Source organism: Arvicanthis niloticus, chromosome 11 (genome assembly GCF_011762505.2).
Source record: "Arvicanthis niloticus isolate mArvNil1 chromosome 11, mArvNil1.pat.X, whole genome shotgun sequence".
Taxonomy (NCBI): Eukaryota; Metazoa; Chordata; class Mammalia; order Rodentia; family Muridae; genus Arvicanthis; species Arvicanthis niloticus.
In genome coordinates this window covers 70,935,300-70,941,744 of record NC_047668.1, presented here as the reverse complement: position 1 = coordinate 70,941,744, position 6,445 = coordinate 70,935,300, and positions in this window count along the sequence as shown.

Here is a 6,445-nt window from a genome sequence, read left to right as displayed (position 1 = left end):
CTGCACAGTGGAATTAAGGCAGACCCAGTGAGGAGTCTTAATCTGGGTAGGGGGTTGGCTTGTCAACACTCAGCTTGACGGGCTGACAAATCTCCTCTAAGACCAATCTAGGAGTAGAAAGCTGACGTTCTCCATATTTCTTGAAGTCACAGGGAGTGGAGATCCAGGACCATTAAGTCTTAAGTCCACAAACCAGTGATGACCTCTGAGGATGGTCCTTTGAGCTTTCACTAGGACTTTGCTGACTGCCCAGTGGGTATGGGATCAAGACTATCCGGCTTGCTGGAACCTTGTACCTAACCTCATGTGTTCTTCCCTCTGACTCAGCTTCTCCACACCCCTTGGGCAACACCCTACTGTCACCAGGAACCAGTCCTGCCACACTGCAGCCCCTGAAGCCAAGGCTCCTTCCACACCCTGCTCCCCCCCTCCCCCCACCTGCCTGGAATTCCCTCCACTGAATCCAATCCATTTGTCTGGATCAATGTTATCCTTTCCTCTCTCCATCCCCATACATCCTGTGTGCACCTGTTTTTAGTCCATGATCTCAACTGTCTCCTCCTATCAATTGTAAGCAACTCGAAGGTAAGCCCGAAGTGCACTTGACCCTCTCCTCTCTGTTCTCACAGAGGTGAGATCTGTAGACTGTGCTGGATGCCCAGCCTACTTGCTGTTGAATAAAATCCTAGGCACATCAGTCCGTGGGTGTGTCCCCTGAGTAAAATGCATATTTACCTCACACAACAAGTATCAGAATCACATATATCCACTTCACACACTACTGAGCCCAGCCCACTGGGACACTCTGACATATCAAGCCAAGGTCTGTCCTCTCTAGGAGTGGAACCAGCTCTACTGATCTACAACCTTAGTAGGACAGGCTGCTTTTAGCCTCTGGTTGGGGGCTCCTCAATCAGGTCCTGAGTGTGTGCTTAGGAGCCAGTCTCTTGCAAGGACTACATTCTCCTACCCACCCCATGTGCATGCGAGTGTGCGCACACACACATAACACACACACACACACACACACACACACACACACACACACACACACGAGTCAAGTGCCTGGGGCAAGCCATTTCCTGACCTACTCAACTCCTTGCTTTCAAATTTGCTCAGTCTTAAGTGCCAGCAAAGGATCTTAGAAATCTGTTTACTGGACTAGCGGTAACCTTAGGAAGAAAGACTGGGGTTGGGACACCGAATGTGTAAGGGTAGCTGTGTGTCAGTGGCCAAGCCACTGTCACTTCTGAGTTTTCCCCCATCTTTGCTTCTAATCAAAGCCTCTTAGGTTCAGATACATCCAGAAAGAGGTATCTGTGGCTACAACCTGTAGTCAGGGTTTTCTGTCTCAGCTGGGCCTGGCCAGGGTGCAGAGGAGGTGAGGGCAGGCGGGGGGGGGGGGGGGCACAGAACTCCATATCTGCAGAGGCTAAGCGTGCACCCTGCCCATAATTAGCTAGCTACACTCGCTCATTAAAAGGCCTCGCTAAGAATGTCAGTTGAATAATAGTCGCAAATTAATTATGATGGTAAATACTCATCTCAAAATCCAACAAAATAAAGCTTGCTAGGGCCTGGAAGGGGTTCAGGCCACACTCAGGCACAGGCTGGACCATCCCCTGAGGCAGTCCAGCCTTCAAGGGGCAAGGCCAGGCTATGCTATGACCAAATTTCCAGGAGTTAGGCCTGAAGAGGCCAGGACTGGACCACAGCGCCCCCAAGCAGTCTGAAAGAAGAAAGGCAGTCTGAGCCAGAGAATGTGGCTGGGGGTAGGGGGCTAGCAAGAGCTCAGTGAAGACTGAGGACACACCTGATCCCAGGGGACTGATTGCCTCCCACACAGTCCTCACCTCCAGACCTCACCTCCTGCCATATTTGTAGATTCCTGGACATGTCCTCAGCCCCCACCCCACCAACAGTTCCTTCACATTCAGGGACTTGAAAAGCCTCAGGATACCCATTCCTGGTCCCAACCCCTACCTTCATCTTCAGTCATCAACACTCTATATAGAATGCACGGTTTCTCAGCCAGTGCGAGCCTGGCTCCTCTCTTGCTTAGCTAAGTCCATCTACCTACCCTTTCCTTTCCTCTCTGTCTCCTGGATGCTGCCGGGTGAACACAGCCAGAGGGAAGGTAAACAGGTGTGTGCAGGCCTGGTCCGTCACTCGGGTTTTTGACACTCTTGGTAAAACCCCGGGGGTCTGCGTTTGCTTTCTTTGGGTTTAAGCCCTGCTCCCCCTTTTTTTTTTAAAGACCATGTTTATATAAACACAATTCAAAGGAGGTACAGACTTATTTGCAAAATGTGGTTAGGTCAAACATGCTTCTGTGTGGTGCTGTTTGGCTGTTCATCCCTGAACAGAAGAGAGTGGACAGCAACTGTCCATTGTAGGAGTCTGTCTGCTCCTCGCTTGCAGGAGGGAGGGGGTATGGTGAGCTCAGAGGCTGCAGCCAAGTGCAGGAAGGGTTTCCTGGCTTTCCGGGCAGAGGAAGGTGTCTGAACTCCAACCACCCCCAAGGGGAATGGGTACTTTGGGAGTCCAGGCTGCCTAGCACACATGCAGCAAACACTCAGTTCAGTTCCCAAGTCGAGCTGGCCCTGAGTCAGGTGCTCCCTCAGACACTCTGGGGAATACTAAACTGTTCTGTATCACATCAGCCCCTCTCCTCTAACCCAGCTTGGTCCAGTTGGGTTTTCTGGAGTTTTCTTAGTGACTGTGACCCATTTCTTTTCTTCTTTACTCTTCTTATTTTTTTTTCCTTTTCTTTGTCTTCCTTTCTCTTTAGGTTTTTGTTGTTCTTGTTGTTATAACCAGGCTAGCCTTGAACTTGTGGTAATCCTCCTGCCTCTGTGTGGATTACAGCCATGTGTCTGGCTCCTCTTTTTTGTTTCAGTTCACCTCTCTTCTCTCTTCATCCAACCTTCTCACTGTAATATCTCTCTGTGATGTCCCTCCATTCTGGGTCCTTTCTTGCTCTGCACGACAGCATACCTAGGCACCTGGGGGGGGGAGGGAGTTTCAAAATGGGGGCTTCTGCTCTATTCTCAATAGGAGTCCTGTTCAGCTGATGGTGTTTATAGTGTGCGACCTGTCTTCTCTAAATATCTAGCTGCCTGCTGCAGTTTGCAGGGAGTCCCTCTGTCAGTGGATAAGGCTAAGAGAAAGTGGTCTTTGGGGTGCCCAGACAGGCTGTATAATGGAGGGCAAGTGACTGCAGGGTGAAGCTACTGTCTTTGAGCTGGCTCTTGTGTCATCAGGTGCCTAAAGGTTCCTCCAGTAATTTCTGTCTTCATGACTATGCCATGGCTGTGTTCTTCAAATAAATGGATCATGCTTTTCTCATGTATAAACTTTTGGTGAGTCACTGCCAGTGTGCTAGCAGTGTGTGGGTGCTAGTGATGGTTAACACAAGTGTGCGATTCCAACGTGGTCTGAGTCTAGATAACTCTGTGGGAGGAAGATTTTAAGATTGGACAGGTTTGTGTGTGCATCCATGCAAGTTTAGAGTATGTGCATCCTGGAGAGAGTACCCGCAGGGAGGAAAGATGCTTGCATTTGTGTTTGAGAGCTGGTGTGTAGACTCTGTAAGGGGTAGAGGAGAAAGACCGTGTGTTAAGTAGGAAAAATCTATGGGTGTTAGGAAATTGTTCTTGTAGCAGGTGTGTGTGTGTGTGTGTGTGTGTGTGTGTGTGTGTGTGTGTGTGTCTGCATGTCTGTGTGTGTGGTATGTGGTGTAGCTTCTGTCAGCCTGGCTCTGCCTACCCCCTCCTGCCTGACACTGCAGAGCTCAATCAGCCGCTGCATGAATACACTCGAATGGAAAGTTGTGCTCAGCTGACCGGAGAAATTGGAGCGGGGGGGGGGGGGGGGGGACTAGCACTGCTACCCGCTACCCTCCTCCCAGACTCTCACACCCCCCACCCCTCAGGCCAGACAGCCATCCCAGCCGGCTGGCTGGGACCAGGAAGACTCAGTTCAGCTCAGCTCAGCTCAGCTGGGGCCCCGGAAAGAGGAAAGAGAATCAGCAGTGGGAGGCAAGGGGCCGGTGCTTGAGGACCTGTATCTCAATGGTTCTGGTAGGGAGGGAGACTCAGCCTCAGTGCTCAGGGAAGATTTTGAAAAGCCTCAGAGGTGGCAGCCAGTACTCCAGGTGACAGCCACACAATGGTCTGGGCAGTACAGAAAGGTCAGGCAGCAGGCAAAGGAGGACAAGGAGTAGAAGAATCTGAGACACCCCTTGCCCTGGGGGAACTGGAGCATGCGCAAAGCCCCAACAGGCCTGATACTAGGCTACAGGTTTAGTGATCCTTGCAAGACACTGGGTTCAAAATGTGCCAGGCGGTTCCATTCCATTTTTGAAGATGTGCATAGCTGTCCACGACAAACTAGTAGTGGGCTGGTAGAGGCTGGAGCCACTCCTCAGCCTCCACAGAGCCTCCCACTTGGCCCGCCTAGGCCCTGTGTTGGTCTTCCCAGCGCTGCACTGGAACCAGCTCTAGAGCCCAAATCAGGCCCCTGGTCCCACTAAGCTCAATTCCAGCCTTACCTAAGCAGGTTTCCGTGCCTCCAGTTCCACTGTCGGTCAGCATTCCTGCCTGGCACCCTAGCAGCTTCTATGCCATTTCTTTGAAATCAGTTGTGTATCTCACCAGGGATAACCAACTTCTGGGCACTAGGCAGCCAATTTGGCAGGATTCAGAGGGCAGGAAGAAGGGCTGAATGGGAGCTCTGGGATGGGTCTGTGAAGGGTTAAGAGGTGAAGAAGCCAGAAGAAGCCTGTTGGCAGGTCTTTCCTCTGGCGTGGGGAGGGCGGGTTGAGGACACAGATGAGTGGGGCCTTGGACACAGATTTCACAGCTTCACCACCCAATCTTCGGTTTGGGTTTCCAATGAAAACTCTAGACAACCATTGTTTGCCTCTGAGGGATGCAGAGAGGAAGAGAATCGGATGTTACTCCTCAAGCTGTACTTATACTTAGGTGTCTAAAGGCCTGACACTGGGAAAGCCCCCAACCGAATGCATTAGAAGGGGAGGCAAGAAGCACACAGTCCACAGAGAAGTGGTCTCGGTCCTCTGATGCCAGCCCATTCGTTGCTTTGGGGCCCCAAAAGAAAAAAGGATGAGGGCCAAATCCCCTGGAACAACCCCAGTTTATCAAGGGAAAGGGGGAATGGAGAAAGACAAAACGCCCAGCCCACCCATTCTAGCCAATGAGCATCTGTTGAGAGAGAGAGAGAGAGAGAGAGAGAGAGAGAGAGAGAGAGAGCCCCTCCCCATTTCTTAGAGGGGCAGGAAGATTCTTAGAGATGGGCACTGTGGGAGTCATGTTTGTGAACGAACTAGAATGACTTAGATGTCCCCAAGCAGACTGAACCTCACAGGGCGCGCGCACACACAGACACACACACACACACACACACACACGCCTCTCACAACAAGCATTGGTATTGATAGTAGACCTAATGTAGAAATATAGAAGTGATTGACAGGGACCACAGTCTGTCAGCAACCCCAACAAGACTCCCGCCCTCTCAGGCAAAGGCTGTTGAAGGAGTCTAGTAGCTGTTTTCTTCAGTGGAGGAAGAGGCAATGGGTAGACCCAAACTTGCTTTTTCTGCAGGCCATGATGACAGAAAGAAGTGTGACTCAAGTTTTCCCTTTGTTCTCACACAAAAAGGCCCCTGCTCCTGATGTCACTGGTCTAGTATGCTCCAGAAGTCACTGCAGCAGAGATAGCCCCTTCCTTCCAACCCCCACCCCCGTTTTGGCTTGTTCGCTACTCTGGGTCCATCCACATTGTCTACACCAAGGCAGCCATTTCCCTGGGTTGAAAGGCCCAAGTTCTGGGTCAAGTATGTGAAGAGCAGGTGACAGAATGGCGGTCCAAGCCTGTTGGTTTTAGATGGCCTCTTTCCATATTCCCGGCGCTGTCAGAAATGTGGCTGCACAGAGCTGTTTCTACGGGCAGTGGGCACACACAGAGATTCTGACACTGTGTGCCAGGCCAGCTGGGGAGGTCGGCTGGATGCCCTGATTCTAAGAAGGGACCCCCTATGGAACGCTCCGTCTCATGAAGGCGCATGCGCTCTTGTGCACCTAGGGCACCTCCAGGCCAGTCAGACCCTCTGCCTAGGCCGGCCCGCGTAAACCCCCCTGGTGCTGTTGGGAATAAAGACAAAAGGAAAACGGAAGTCGAAATTAGTTTGGAAGCGGTCGCTAAATTTCAGACTGGTTTCTTTTTAATCCTCCTAGCTTTGAAATTGGACTTTTCAAGTGAAGGCAAGTTTTCTGAAATCACCTCTTTGGCCCTTCCTCAGAGCAGCAGAACCGCTCCCTCCCAGCCAGCTATCCTTGGGAATTGTGCGGCCACGGCGGGCCAGGAAAGCTTGGGGCCAGCAGAGGAAAATGGTCAGCAAGGGGTAGTGTTTTTTGTTTTGT